The 17,072-nt window shown below is 30.7% G+C and overlaps 1 protein-coding gene across 1 annotated transcript in view; it reads right to left on the reverse strand.

Annotated features, from left to right (window-relative positions):
- LOC133180318 (fibrinogen-like protein 1) overlaps positions 1-17,072 on the reverse strand; it is a 43,179-nt gene that overhangs the window by 15,352 nt on the left and 10,755 nt on the right. The window lies entirely within an intron of this gene.

Genomic DNA, 17,072 nt, shown 5'->3' on the forward strand with positions numbered 1-17,072 from the left:
TGATAATTTTTTGATAAATTAAAAATCATTTTATTCAAACCAGCATAGAACAATAGAAATATGATAGATCCTGTAACTAACATTTTTTTTTATCTAGAATTTACTACAGTTCCATACTTTACTTCACTACATACACCTAGATATGGCTTACAATTTTTAGAACTCATTTCTTTTGACGACATTTGAAAAACGACAAAACCATTTTTGTTACATATGGTGAACTGAAAAAGAAAAGAAATGGTTTCACGGAATGAACAATATTTTTAAGGAGCTCAGTAACACGCATGATTACATGCCAAACAGCGTCATCCGCAGTTTCTTTTTTAATGCGAGAATCCTGGTCAAAGAGATTACCGCTTCGAAAAGTCAACAGAATTGAAAACGAGGCGTTGACAGCACACATAATCAGAATCAAAATAACTACAAAGGTCACGTGCTTTTTCAAATTTCTCGCAGCAAGCGAGACTTTCACTTTCTTGACACGATTGATAAAGAAATAAATATTGAGTAAAACAAAAGCAACTAGTAGGAGAATGTCATCGGCTATATAGAAAACCTTGGAGTAATGGAGAGCCGTTGACAATTTTATTTGAACAATGACGACTCCATACACGATGCTTAAAACCAAACAAACACCGGAAATGACACCTATGTTTCGATTTGTGATGTAAATACGACTTCTCAATGGATGTACAAACATTAAGTATCTTACTGTCAACATCACCATGACGCTGAGAGATGAGAACATTTTTGTACAATATGTTGTAACATAAAAGAAAATCTGGCCTATCCTTACTCTGCAAAAATCAGAATAACGCATAATTTGTTTTATATAAAAATTGAGGTTATACAGGATATCTGCAAAAGCTAAGCATACGACACAAAGGTAAAACGGTTTATGCAGCATAGACTTGTGAATAATTATTAGAATGGATAACAGATTACAAAACAATCCAATCAAGGAAATGACCTTGACATGAATGATGAGCACGCTATCGGACACTGCAACTGATCGCCTCTCAGAGGTTTTATGAACAGAAGAATTAATAAATAGAGAAAAGGAAGCATTATCTTTGTCTGGATAACTCCAACATAAAACGCCATAAAGGTAGCCCGAGAGAAAATCGGTATTTTCATTTGAAATGTTAGCTACCTTAAAATACTTGTTTTCTGATCTCCAACGCTTATCCGAAAAATTCAACGATGCCCTTGTTTTATTAAAAACAGAAGCACGGCTTTCTACGTTGGAAACAGACCTGGAAATATTTATTTCATTTCTTTCAAAACTTTTGGCAGGTAGGGAGGTCCATAGAGGAAAGGTTTGAAGTAATCTTTCTGATGAAGTTGGTACGATGCTGGTTGTCGTCGGTTCTTTTGATGTGGAATGAACTGATTGTCTGGATTTTCCCTCTGTCCTAGTAGGATGCCTTTTCACCGAAAACAAAGATTTCGTGAAGCACATAAACGAAGCCAAGAGAAGGTTCCCTTTAAAACACAATTAATAGAAAACACTCACACAGTAACAAATATAGGTTAAGGCAAATTGCTAGGGGTAACTGAACTTGCTTCGATACACTTTTAATTCCAAATTTTGAATTAACAACTTTTTAAAAAAAAATCTTAAACTACTTGAAAAAAATGACTTTAGCCCTGTTTTTACTGCGTAAGTTTACTGGTTCTTAGAATGAGAGCTTGATCTTCAATTTATACGTAGAATTATTTTTAGGAATTAATTACTTTTTTGTTTCTAACAAGCAATTCTCAATTAAACAAAACGGGCTTTACAAAACTTAAATGGGTTTCAAAGGAGTAAAATGTATTTTTGCCTTAAAGAAATGCTGAATCTGCCGTTTATATACACATTAAGATAAGACTCGCATTAAAATGTAAACCAAAATGAAAATATCAGTCAAGATATTAAGTTTACAATTTGTTTTCAAAAAAATTAACAAAGGCTAGGAAATGTTACCTACCTTGAAAAAGACTCACCATCTTAGAAAAAGAAAGAAAAATTTTTAGATCCTAAAATTGTGTAACACTGTACACTGTACTTATTAAAATTGTAACCTTTTTCAGAACTCTTATGAGAAAACTTTAGCAAAAAATACCTATATAATGGGATTGCAAATAAAAAAAAAAAATTTTTATCTTAAAAACGACCTGTAATCAGACAATTCTATTTTATATTTGAAGGATTCACTGATTTTAATTAAAGACGGAAAAATGTGTATAGGCATAATAAAATACATGTATTATACAGAAAATACTGCTTGATTCGGTCACAGTAACTATTGATGACACAATTTGACAGTGTATATTAACCGGGGGGGGGGCAGTATGGAAAACATAGAACATAAGTCAGGTAAGAAAAATTAATAATCTTTCATCGAATACCATGGTATTCCAAACTTTTTTTCTGACCTAAATGTGCACCCCGCAAAAAATCTTTAAAAAGTGCCATCACTAAAGTTTAAATAGGCAAATATCAGTTAAATCTTTGTTATAATCTATTTCATTGTTTCGATCAATTTTCTCTTCAATTATAGATTCCATTAAAGGAAAAAAATAAAAAATCTTAAAAAATACTATTATTTCATTTTTTTTCCCTTCACCTCTTTTCATTAAACTTCGAAAACTTCAAATTCATCCATCAATATAATGAAGCAAAATAAAAAAAAAAATCATTAACTTCGCATCTGTTGTTCATGTGTGTGAGAACGAATGATTGTAAATATTGATATAAGATTAGTGTTGCTACACAATCAGGACGTTAATGCTTTTTGATACGTAGTTGATATGATTTGTAGACTTTTTAACAAATATTAATTTTGAATGAAATAAAACAATTCATTATGGTAAAGACGTAGATCAGCGTAGAGTATAGAGAATACCCACGATGCTTTTGTATATTTATGGTTTGTAATTTGTTCCTACATAATCAGTGATGGAATATCATATGGAGAAATGGTTTCATTCTGCTCATTTGCATATCAACCATATTGGAGCTATAATGGCTGTAGATAAAGGTTTATATAAAGAAAATACAAAAAATTGCAAATTTTTATATACTAACCGTTTAATTCGGAAAAAGTTCTTCCGCCGAAAATAGGATTTTTCTTAATTTTCTTTTTTTACCGGAAATGACAAGATTGTTGATACCAAGGTGAAAGTTGCGACCGCCTTTTTGATTTGAAAATTTGAAGCAAAAGTATATTGTTTTCATGAAGGAAAGAGCACAGAATTTGTGTTTTTATCATTTTCGATGATGGAACTTAAGTGTTTCTTGCAAGCTGATAAAGTTCCTCAGCCGATAAATAGCTACAGGAGAAAGCGTTTTTTTTTTTTTTTTTTTTTTTTTTAAAAAGTAAAATACATACTATTTATAATTTCGTGAAGAGTTACGACCGCTTTTTTAATTTAAAAACGGCAATTTCTAGCATCATTCTGACCCATCTATAATTAAAAACAGTATTTTGAGTTGTCAAGCATTAATAACACAAAATTTTACCTATATAACAATTGACGGAGGCTTGAAGAAAAAACAAAATGAACTTGGCTTGCATGTCTTGATATCAAAATGTAAATAAATGCAATTTCAAGTTTATTTAGGAATTTATGAATATTAATGAGAAGTAAATCACCTGGAAGCAATGAATAAAATGCACAACACTTCTCCATTCGTATAGGGCTCTTAAATGCCCACTTTTGAAATGCTCTCGGAAATGTCTTTTATTACATGCATATCTTTACTAAAATATTTCACACTTTTAAAAATTCATTCTTTTCTTAACTTTATTCTTCAATACTTCATACTAAATGTTTGTCACTCTGTCTCTTTCACAAAACATCTTACAAATGAGACAAAAATTTTCATTACTTCAAGAGTATCTTAGATAAATTCTTAAGTCTTTCTTGCATTAGAATATATATTGGTATCTGTCTTAAACAAAAAACTATATGTAAAAAGGTATTAATTTCTTACCTTAGTCGTAACAATTTAATGAAGAGGACCACTGCACGTTTAGGATATTAACATTTTGATTCTACTGAAAAGCCAGTTGAAGATACGAGAATTCGTATTCATCATTAGCATGACATGGAGAATATTCCCTGTAATTATTAAAATCAATGTAACATTCATACATGTACTATCAAGCCAACTCACAAACAAAAAGGGGGGGGGGGTGTTCCATAGAATTCTAGAAACTACATTTGTTAGCATGAAAAAAAAAAAGAATCACACATCGAAGTTAGTATAAGACATAAGACTCATACAGCCATATATCAATGAATAACAAACAAAATAATCCCGACATCTGTTTGTCACAAGTATGAAAAAGAAGACAAAAACATTCACTCTATATATGGGTTTTAAAAATTAAAGGTATTCAATATTTTTCATGTGTCCAGGCCTCAAGACCATAAACTGAAAACAGATTAAGTCAAAATTTTAAATAATGCTACGTCTGGAATAATTCTTATAATAAAACAAAATTTTCATCATTTGTTTTTATTTCATTATTACAAAAACATGAAATATTTGAAGTTAATAGGTGTAATAAAACTCAAGATACCGAGAATCAAAATTTTTGAATGAAGTCTATTCTCGGTTTATGGTCTCAGGGCCTGTAATCCTATTCACAAAAAATCTTTCGACAAATTTTTATTGTAAGAGAAATATATTAGGAGTTTATTCCTGTTTACAAAAATTCTTACGAGATTCTTACTTGCAAAATTTGTCGCAATTTTATGAGAGTCCTAACCCTCTCTGAGGTATTTTAAACCCGATTTTATTGTAAAACAGTAACCAATAATCACAAAAACCAAAACAAACCTTAAATTGTACTTTTTAAAGCAACTTACAATATGATTATATATTTTTTAACAGTTATTGTCAAAAAATTAAATAATATATTTTCGATTTAATTTTCTCTTAATTTTTTTTCGAATAAACTACTTTTACGTCAGATTTGTGATTGTGAAGTCAGATTTCAAACTTCCTTGCTTCACAATCGAATGCATTCGATATTTATTGTCAATAATGTTTGCTTTGCGGACAAATGATTGAAATTAAGTTTTAATTTAATTCAATTCACTTTTTCAGGATAATAAAGCATATTGAGATCGTTGCTATGGACGAAGTCTGTCAAAATTTTAAGATTAAAATGTCACAGATGCATTGGTAAAAAGCACTTAAGATTTGTCGTAAGATATTTTTAAGTTAAAATCTTTATAAAGTTTTTTGTGAAATGGGCTACACTGGCTTTTTGCAACAAGAACGAGAAAAGGTAAATCGAGAATCACAAATAATTTTTTTATTTTAAAAGGATTCTACTATTTCAGAATCACTTTTCACAAAAAAAAACCAAACCCCCCCCCCCCCCCCCCAAAAAAAGAAAAACCAAAAACCAAAAACCAAAAACCAAAAAAAAAAAAAAAAAAAAAAAAAAAAAAAAAAACCAAAAAACTGTGAAGCAAGGAAGTAGTTAAAGATTAAAAATGAATAAGGTGCCGTTTACCAGGTTATTCAACCTACACATACACAATGTTTATTTTTTTTTCTACAAAAGAGCGGATGGTTAAAGGCGAACTTTAAAGTTTCGAAAAAGAAGGTGTTGCATAAATACTGGTACCAAAATAATTTACGCTAAAAGCGGAAACATTATTTTACGAAGCTTTGGTACGTTATGTCCCTGATATTATATTCTTAGGCAGCATTTCTATTTTCTTTTCTTGTTGAAAATAAAAAGTATCCAAAATGTTATTTAACATTTTTGCATGAAATATCAGTGATTGTATACGAATATATATTTACAAGTGGACAAATGCTATCAGCATTGAGCAATCTCAGTTCTTCCTATACATCTCTAGTAGTTTGGTCATTCATTAAGACTTTGGTACTTTTTAATAATTATATATTTTGAGTAACACTTAACTGAAATCCTAAAAATGTCGTGACAAAGCAATGTACGAGGGGTTATCCAAAAGTTTGTGGACTGATGCGATAAAACTAATACTATGTACAATTAGTCTTTGCTTAAAAAATGATATGGAACATAAAACAACAAAAATTAAAGAAATATTGAAAATTTTAGCTTGACACGTTGATAATTTGCCAAATTATTTTAAGATAATTTAATTTTGGTTATAACGCGGTTTTGGATTGGATAAAAAATTTACTTTATATCGTATAAATTGGGTTGCCTACGTCACAATGACTTGCGTCAAAAACGTATCGATCCGCCTGACGTTACATTAAAATTTTGTACAATTTGAAGTCATTTTTTTTACAGGGTAATCATCTTTTTCTTACACTAAATGAATGAAAATTGAATTATAAGGAATGAATTTAATAGCTACCCAATTTATACGGTATAAAGTGGGTTGGGACAGTTTACGCATTTTTATAAACCGCTTCGCGGTTTATAGAGCGTAAACTGCCCCAACCCACTTTATACCGTATAAATTGGGTAGCTATTATATTAATTCCTTAAATAAAATAGACATTATATGATCACCCGGCGCTGTCGCCGTTTTTTTCATGACGTCGTACTCTGTAGCATAGATCAATTTTTTGCATTTACTATGTACTAATAATAATTAGTCACATACGTATAAATTTCGATTTTTTTAAAGATGGTCCAGTATTATTAAAGTCATATATGGCGTATTTTTTTTTATAACTTCAGACTAACTAAAATTAAAAAGATCTTTCTATTTGTTTTAATACTTTAAATAAAGATAGGACTTTCCTGTAAATAACACAGTTTAAAACAATCACGTTTCAAAGATATTAGAAATTTAAAGCAATAACCGATTTATTTACCGACGACTCCGCATTTAATTAACAATCAGTTTAAAATCAGTCTAACTATGGAAGCATGAGGTTATTCAAGTTCAAAATCGATGAAAATTTTAATTTGAACGTAAATAACATATATCATGTTTATATATATCTACACTCAATCTCATATTTTTATTTTTTTAGCTCAGATACGCCATATACAGCTTTAAGAAAACATGCTTTGTTTATAGTATTTTGTGATTTGATGGAACGGTATTTACTTAATGCTATTTAGATAACGATGCAGGACAACTTAATTAATATGATAGCTTTCTCCTTATGCTTTTTTAAAAAAAAAAGATTAACAATAACATTTACAGAGCAAACTTAAGATTCAATATCCTGGCCAGGTCACTTTAAAGTGTACGCATTCACATCCTGTTAGTGGTTGAAATGTGTAATTTAGATACTATTTGGAAGTTAGCTAAGCAATGAAATTATTATGCAAAATTCGTACGTACGCACATACATACCTTGAATTCCAAGGCACAGCTTATGTTCGTTCCGTCTTGTTTTGCATTCCATCAGCAAATGAAAAATCCCACATCTAGCACAGCCTTGTAGTCCCTCTACAAATATGTTCTGTTAGATACGGTCTACATCATCATCATGTTGTGCAATCAGTTTCAGTTTTTTGCAGACTTGACAGAGTTAAGCCATCAGTTTCGCAACGTGAGGTAATTCAAGGGTATTGTTTCAAGAAAACAGAATTCCTCTGGCATTTAAAATTCAACCAATTTCTCATTTGATTGCAAAGCGATCAAATAAATAGGATTTTTTATTTTGTTTTGACTATTCACGTGATTAAATCGATTAGGTTTTCAACACAGAAGCTTGATAAGATATCCGAGTTTCAACGTAATTTAGAAAACGTAAAATAAATATTATTGTGGTATCTTTATGCAAATGTTTAATTTTTACTATTGAAACCAATAAATTGCAGGGTTTATTTTTCTAACAATATGCATAAATTGATCCTACACTTTTCATATATTTAATCTTATTTCATGAAAATATGCGAAAAATTAATTTAATTTTACTTAAGATATGAGTACAGAAACTTCAGAACACTTACATGTGTGTCACTGCTTTCTCTTCATAATATCAAGTGACATATGACGTATATTACTTACGCGTTCCTGTTAAATAGACAAATACTAGAGAATTAATAAATTCTTTTCTTTCGGTGTAATGAATATGGTCAAAATAAACTGAAAGGAAAAAGAAAACTTTGGAAGTGAATTAATTCTATTTTTTCGAAGATATTGTTATCTACCATTTAAACTCATTTTTAATGAACAAGTTGCCAAAATCTCATTTGATTATGACAAACATTCATACATCTACGTAATTGAAATTCATATGACGGAATCCCCAAAAACTGAAAATAAAAATTCTCAATATATTCCTCGCGCGTCTATCACAAACTTGATTCTCATGTGTATGAGGTTCATCAGAACATTTATCTTTCTCATAGGGGTATTTATTCAACCCTTCCGACATGGCAGCCCCTTGCTGTTCGAGATTATTTGGGCTTACAGACGCTTTCAAACCATAGGGTCCAGTTAGTCCCAGAGATTTTCAATGGAAAAAAAGATAGAATTTGCGGATGCCGGTTGATCTAGTAAATGTGATTATTTAGGAGAAGGTCTTGACAAACTCCGACAACATTTTGCTGGGGGTGAACATGCTGAATAATTAGGCTTACGACGTAAGGTTGACGAGTTCACGGACTAAAATAAAGCAATGGATTCCTCCAGTTTTAGAGTGAATGTAATGCTTATGATTGCTTACTGTATTAGAATCGGTTTCGGTGGTAATACCGTGGCGATTACACAGGTGTCAAGATGAAAAACCTTATTTTCGTATAACGTTGTTTCGCACCAACGTCACCGTCATGGGTGATTGGACACCATTCCTGTTCCTATTTGACAACGGATAAAATGTTGTATGGTTGAAAATTAAGACAAACTTCACAGCAACATGTTGATGTCTTTTTCTTCACATAGGCAATTCAATTCCTAGACTCCATGGGACTTCCACTAGCCGTACCATGATTACAAGAAATTCATATCGATTGTAAATAGTGAAAAACAATGTGTATACCTCCATTGCACCAAGAAGTACTACAAAATCTGTTAACAAAACATGACATCATCAATATGCACTTGTTTGTGACATTTTACAAGTGACGTCATACATTTCAAGGTTGAGTAATTTTGAACAACGACTTTAGTGCACAGCAACCAAGATACACCTCTGACCAATTTTCGTAATTTTCGGCTACTAAGTCAAAAATATTTCGCATATTATGTTACCCTGCGTTTCTTTTTCCTTTCAGTATATGATGATGAAGCAAAGCATACACAATTCCTTTTCTTTTATATTTTTTCAAAATTGATGTTCCGACTAAGAAGGTCAGGAATTGAATTTTTTTATCTGTTCGATATTAATTTTCAGTACAGAATAGAAACTTGTTTATACTCACAACAGACTTTGTATTTAAATATATAGAAAAAAATAGTGTTTACTTTGCAGATTTCAAGGTATTAAAAATGTCTACGTGGACAGTGGTACAATACACTTCTAGATTCATTGATTAATTGATTGTTGTTTTACGTCCCTTGCGAGAAGTTTTCACTCATACGAGACGTCACACATACCCGTGAAGGGCTCCATAGACCCGTAACTTTCAGTTCTAATACCGAGCGCGAAGGAACAGTCATCACCTATGTTCACGTCTTTGATTAGACGCCATGCTGGAAACGAGAACGGATCCAGGACCTCCCAGTCACGAAGCTAGCACCCTACCAATTGGGTACCGCTATCGGCCACTTCTTTGTCCATAGATCTAAGTAAATTAAATAATGTTATCAAAAATGACCGTTTAGGAGAGGCAGTTGCAAAATGAACGCGATAACAGCCGAGTACAAGCTTTATCATTCCCAAACTGGTAACATAGATTTGAACAAAATGACAGCATGAAAACCGTGAAGATGTACTGGTTTTTCTCCTTTTTATCCCACGTAAGCCGAAGGCACAAGTGAGCATTTTTGATCAAATTTGTCCGCTGTCCGTCGTTGTTGTCGTCGTCATAGTTCTGTCGTAAACTTTTCACGTTTTCATCATCTTCCCCTAAATCTTGATATTGTATCATGTAAATCATATACGGTATCAATTTTGATGCACCAGATGCGCAATTGGACAATTTTGTCTCTTTCGTGATGCTAATCAGGAAATGTTGGAAATCCGAAATATTTAATTAAATAAAAACTTTGAAGAGCTGAAAAAGGGGTGCCAAAGACTGGAGCCAATACATGTACGTCGAAGGATCAGAGCTATGCAACAGGGAGATAATCCTTAATTTTGAAATAAATTTGAAAATTTTACCACAGCAATTAAATATTTATCCGTATTTCCAAGCTAGTATTTAGATACAAGGCTGTATTCTCAGGCAGTGTAGATTCTAGTTTTCTTCTCAAGAACAGCAAAGCATGATTATTTATATTTATGCATTTTAAGATAATGTAGAATCTATTCAAATCATTACCCGGGAGGGTAGAATTGGGCAACACTCAGCAATCAAAGTTTTACATAAGAATGAATAGGAATCATCTATTAAAGTCTTCTTCTTAACAACATCAAAGCAATGATCAGTTCTTATTTTTTTTATTTAGGTTGTATAGATTCAAGTTTGTTCAAATCATGACACCTGGGGGTAGGGACCACATATTTCTTAATTTTACATAGGAATATATAGGGAAATATTTGCTGATAAAGAACGTTACTCAGGTTAGCGTTTTGGCCAATGGACATCAGGTTTAAGGAAGACCACACCTCTGATAAGAGAAATAACATTCCAAGTAAAAAATCCTAATATTACTCATAGTTTACTTTACCAAAAGTTATTACTTTAGTAGTCAATTCGACCAAACCTGGCTATGATGGATAGATTAACTTCTATTTTCTTTACATATACATTTCTCATTTTTTAGATATTATATTTGACAAAAAAAAAATCATTTAAATCCAGTTTTAAAACTCTTATAAATTAAATAAGTTTGATTTTTCAATGGACCATTTTAAAAATATTTTATGTATCATGTAGAATTTGTACTGTTATTACATTTTTTCACTGAAAAAATATTTATTAGACATAATATAACATTGTGATATTCTGACTTAGGAAGCAGCGCTTCATTGTGTTTCCTAAGATTAATTTTATAGGTACGACATTTAATATTATTTTCATATACGCCTCATATTTTTATTTTCATGCTGTGATAATAATTTATTTTTTTCCCCAAATTTTCTGTGTTAAAATTTCTTCATATCATGGTCTGACAAAAATCATTTCTGAAAAAAAAAGAAAAAAAAAGCAGCGCTTCATATCTCATACTTTTTTTCATTTGAATCTGATGCTATATTTCTTGATGAAAATCAATGTATGGAAAATTTTTTTTTGTTGAAAATTATAGCAGAGGGTTGTTAGTCCTTAACTTCTGAGCAGCAAAGATATACATGTATAGAACTTAATTTTTGCAACACATTCTTTGTTCAAAATAAAATGAATAAGGTAATATATAAACAAGGCGTATTGTTTTACATACATATATTAGCTGCAACATAATATTTTGTGTTTTGAAGGGTATCGACACCGATAGAAAGGGATAGATTTTCGAGGTTATGAAATTGAAATATCATACACGTATTCAATATCCTCACAAATCCAATTAAATGAAAGCTGCAGATGAATATTGTTCACTTGATCCATGAGTTCATCTAAAATCCCTTAATTGCCGTTTCTATTAAAATTCCTTCTAACATTGCTTCCAGCCAAAGGTATTAAAAATACGACATGTTCATTAATTACTTGTTCCTTGAGCACAATGTTATTATCAAAGCTTTTGATCCAAATTCATGTGGTTAAAATATTATCATTTACTTTAAGGTCATTTGGTCTTCCAGTAGCACAAAAAGAATCACATATACGCATATACATTAATTTCCATTAAAGTTTACATTAAAGTTAAAATTACTTTTAAGTTCAGTCATTTGTGAAGTTAACTTTAAACATAATTTAGACAGAAAGACTGAATAAGGTTTTTAACCTGTTAAATGTTTAAAATAAGATGTTAATCTTAATGTTTAAAATAAGATACAAAAAGTTATATATTTTCTTTAGTTTGTTTGATGTATGACTAATTTTTTTCTTTTTTCAGGCACATTATATTTCTATATTATAACAATAAATCTAGCATACAGTTGCTAAGCTTTTTGTATGCGAACAAAAAGTTTTTAATACATCATGCTGCACTGAAATCATTTTTTTTCCTTAAATTGAAGCAAGCAAATTTCCGGTCACAATGTACTGGACGAATGAACTGAAAAACATTTGATAATAAAAACATATTGCTGTAGAATGTTTCTGAGACATTTTAAAATTGAAAGTGAATTTTAGATCTTTTGTGAAAGTTTTGATTGATTTGATATAGTAAACAGTTCATTGTATGAATTTTTCGGAATACATAAAAACTAATTCACACAAGAAAAATCGTATTCCCTGTCAGGCGAACGCCTAATTAATTTTAACACTGGTGTGATTTCATATTCATCCTGTATAGAACGACTTTTTACCGATCTTTAATTCATAAATTTAATTCATTAAAGGAGATGCTTTCTCCTCCTAGGCACCTGATCCCACCTCTGAAATTTCTTTTTAATGTTTGTAGATTTTTTGGAGATCAATCGCTCTTCGTTATTTTCACATTTATCAAATATTCTTATAAAATGTGCTTAAACAGTGACTTATAAACGTATAAAATTGTGAAGGCTAATAATTCTATCAATATAACTTCATAAATACAGTAAAACACGCTTATAGCGAATATGCTTATAAGGCAAAGTAATTTTTATTTCCTATAGCTTTAAACTATATTTTGAACTTAACGATAAAACAAAATACATTTAAAGCGAAGCAGTATATGAAATTTGGTAGAGTCATTCTGATTTTTTCGGTCAGACAATCACTTAACATATGGAGAAAGGGTGTACATTTGCTATTTTACATAGAAGCCATATTGTATTAAATAAGGCAGTTTTTTAATGCATTACATTAGAAAAAAATAAGAGAAAAGCAGAGATAAAAAAAAATCATCAATTCGAATTAATTTCCTCCTCATACGGTACTAATCATCATTGTGTCTTTGATCGGAATGCACTCTTTTGTTAACAAAATAACGAAATGTAGATGACTCCAATCTGAAGAGAAATGTCATTACTTTGATATAAAAATGTGGTGAAAAAGCTGGAATTGCTTTAGTGAAGAAAACTTAGAAATATATGCAATTTTCTAACAGGTTTATTCCTCATGTGCCCTGAAAGTGTGTAAATTGTACTTTCAGTTTCAAAAATTTAATTAGTAGTTTGAAAATGATTAGACGGTCCCATTTGAATTCGAAATTCACATTGACACCAGTATTTAGACAAAGTAAATGAGCCTCCCAGTGGGGAGAATACAGCTGTTTTTGGCCGGGGAGAATATTATCCTTCATATTTGACATACAGCAACCTGGTAAATTTATATTTTTTTATTTTTAAAAAAAGAACATCAATCATTCAATTATGAAGATTTTAAGAAATATGAATATTTATAAGAATTGGTCACGTGATCATTAATTCATTAGTAAAGTGTACCGCATTTTTCCATATGAGCATCTGACATAACTTTGCAATAATGACGTTACGATCATTCTGCATGTGTTACGTTTTAAATGCAGCAAAACGGTTAGTGGTTATCTAAACTTAATGTTAATTAAGTTAAATCCATATTGATTTGGTATTGTGAATCCGTTCTACCAGGCTGTGTTGAAAAATACACTTGAAAACTGATGAAGACAATAACTTTGACTTGTTTAACACCTATTCGTGCGAAATGCAAGAACAATATTTATATTTTTAAATATCATAACATATAATTATATGATAAAAAATAAATAGTATCAATGGTATATTATATTTCATTATCTTTTAAGGCTGATTTCCTCACCAGTAAGGTTTAAGAGATTCTTAATGCATGCATTCATTTCCAATAGTATTCTCAATATGAAAACAAATGAAATTTTTAAAAAAAATAGAGAATTTTTTAAATGCCTTTTTAAACAGTTTAATAATTTAAAAAAAAAAAATCCTTTGTTTAAAAATGTCTAAAGCTATATGCTTTAAAATTTTCTGAATGTTTAATGTTTAATGAAATAAAACATTTGAAAAAAACAAGTAAAAAAAGAAGGAAATGAAAAGTGTATAATTATTCCAATATACAAAAAAGTAACAACAAATAAGCAAACAGTATTTTCATTAACAGTAAAGGATATGTGTCCTGCAACATCTGAAATTACAAATAAGTATTTAAAGGTTAAAATAAAAAAGGAAGAAATAGAATTAAAAAAAAAAACTCCAAACATCCAAGCTACAGAAATTCCGGTAGTTATCCTCTCCTTATTTTACCTCGACTCAAAAATCGTGTTTACAATTTCTTTTTTACATTCAATTAGCATGCAAATTTATTTGTAAAAGATTAAATATTGAAATATGAAGTAATCAAGTAATCAAGCTAAACAGTCCATTTAAACGATACAAAATTGGAGCAGAGCACCCTTTAAAAACATCAGAGGTGAGATCAGGTTCCATGGAGGAGCACGCATTCCCTGCTGACCGATCACACTCGTGCTCCTTGTACATGTCATGATCAAGCAAACGGAAAAAAATCGTAGACAATTAAGTATGAAAATAATGGCCTTATGATGTGTACAATATTGTCATGGTAACCATGAATGAATAGAAGGAAGGAACAATTATACATTTTTTTTTCAAACGATCTGTGTTTTCACTGAAATATCTTTGATGTTCACTAAGTTCAAACAAGTTTTGACTTTTGACAAGAACAGACTGAATCTTTTCTTGTTTCAACAACGACTTCTTGTTCGTGCTATCTGTGCTAAATCCGTTGTCATAGTGTAACCCTTCAGAATTATGCACAATCCTCATATATCTAATAAACGTAGTTTTCATAAGATAAAAAAAAAAATACCTTTCAAAGTTTAATTTTTCTATCCTTTCAAATAACACCCCGCCAATCCTGACTCTTAAAGAATTATAACACCTAAAACACATAGTGAAACAACATTTATGCACATGTTGCATATCATAAATATTTTTTCCAACCTTGACGCATTATCTTTTTTGCTTATTGCCTCATCCTTTGATCACTTTAATACAGAAAATAAATGTTTATCACTCTCTTGTATGTCATACGGAGAGGGAATTTCCACTCTTTCGACCTTCTCTTCCTGTATCTTTTCGGAGCCCTTGTGATGAATAAAAAGAACAATGACTTCCCCAGTAACAGTCAAAGCGCTGATAATTATCTGTGTTGTGACGTAAACACTAAAGGCAGACACGTTATCGGCAGCTGATGGCATAGTGTCACTTAAAAGAGTCGCATAAACAGCAAAGGTTAGAAAAATAGCCATAGACATGCCGAGTTTTTCACCTGCATCCACAGGAATAACAAAACAGAATATATTCATCACAGACAATAAAACAATCGGAATCAACGTTGTTAATATAGCCATTGTTGGACGCCTTCGAATCTTTAGAGTGAAAAATAATGCATAGATTCCATTATTTCCTTTCCGAATTTCTCTTTCAGTGATAACAATACTCCATTCTCCATTACTCTGTAATTTCGATGTTATGAAAAAAGAGCTGTTTTCCGATATTTCTAGATCATTTAAATATGGCCCAGTATTAAATTTATATGAACACCTATGTTCATCAAAGGGGTACTTCAGTAAAGTTATTTTGCATTGAATGGTACTTTTCACTGTGTCATATAATACCACTAGCCCATCATGAAAAACAAGAGTGTCCTTGCCTTTCACGGATTCAAAAGTCATGATTCGTTTGCTTTCTATCTCATTTTCACTAATAATAATTGGGACCCATATTTTCTCTGCTGGAACGCGTAGAACATTAATCGGATATTCAGTTCTATTCCATTTGAGGAAGGCATCCTCCCACCAGTAAATCTTGTCAACGACTGAAGAAAACGTTTGTGATTTTTCGTCAATGTTTTCGATACTACGAAGGGAAAGTTCGGCTTTAAGTGGAACTTTATCAGTAGTGATATTAAGTACAGGCGTACTTAACCGATCGTATTTGTTAAAAATAACCTTTCGAAGGACACTTTCTATGTTCCCATTCCCATATGTATGAATAATTCTTGCAAGAAACAGAGCAAAAGGTAAAATTAAGGTTCTCCTTCGATCCATTATATGTAAATTACGGGTGGTACACAACTTGACATTTCTCCTTAATAAATCTTTTTGCTGTCTGGCGAAGAGCAGACAAAAATGATGCTGGTCTCAAAATAAAAGAATCTGTTACATTTCTCCATACCTTTAGCAATACGAACAGTCTCTGAGGACGTCACTTATCAAAATAATTAATTAATGTGAGAGCAAGGGCCATTGCAATATCATTTCAAACCTCCCGAGAGCGAGGACAAACACCCAATAAGACTCTTCGGAGAGCAGTTCAAAAATCTTTTGGTGATTTTATATTAATCGGGAGCTAAATGAAATACAACTATTATATAATATAAATATTTAGTCCAACATTTATGGTTTTTTTTTTTTTTTTTTTTTTTTTTTTTTTTTTTTTTTTTTGCTTTTTTGTACAAATTGCTAGCTATAGACTTCAAATCGATCAGATGAGATCTGAAAGAAGTTAAAGCTCGATAATATTAAGAGTTATTGAAAAAATGGAAAGGAAATGTTTTGATTTTTTTTTATACATGCTTAAAAGATAATGAGTTTCTATTACATCGCAAGTCTAAAAGGACCTATTTATTTTTGTCCACGAAGTTAAACTTTCAGTTCTAGTTTTATATTTTCAAAGATAAACGAAAAACCTTTGGTATATGTTTAATATTACCAAACTAGAATTCATATAATTTTTACACTTCAGAGTATGAAATATATCAAAATAATTACTTTGAGAACTTGGAAAACATCTTCTAATGAAAGCGTTGATTAGAGAACTAGCAATGAAAGCAGTTAACATGTTTGCCATAAAATAAATAGTTTTGAAAAAAAAACTGAAAAAGTTTAAATGTAGATGTGAGGGAAAGGAATTCAAATTTTTTCAGCTGAAGAATATCAAAACC

Source organism: Saccostrea echinata, unplaced genomic scaffold (genome assembly GCF_033153115.1).
Source record: "Saccostrea echinata isolate AGI-Se365-2 ecotype Australia unplaced genomic scaffold, CSIRO_AGI_Sech_v1 ptg000006l, whole genome shotgun sequence".
NCBI lineage: Eukaryota > Metazoa > Mollusca > Bivalvia > Ostreida > Ostreidae > Saccostrea > Saccostrea echinata.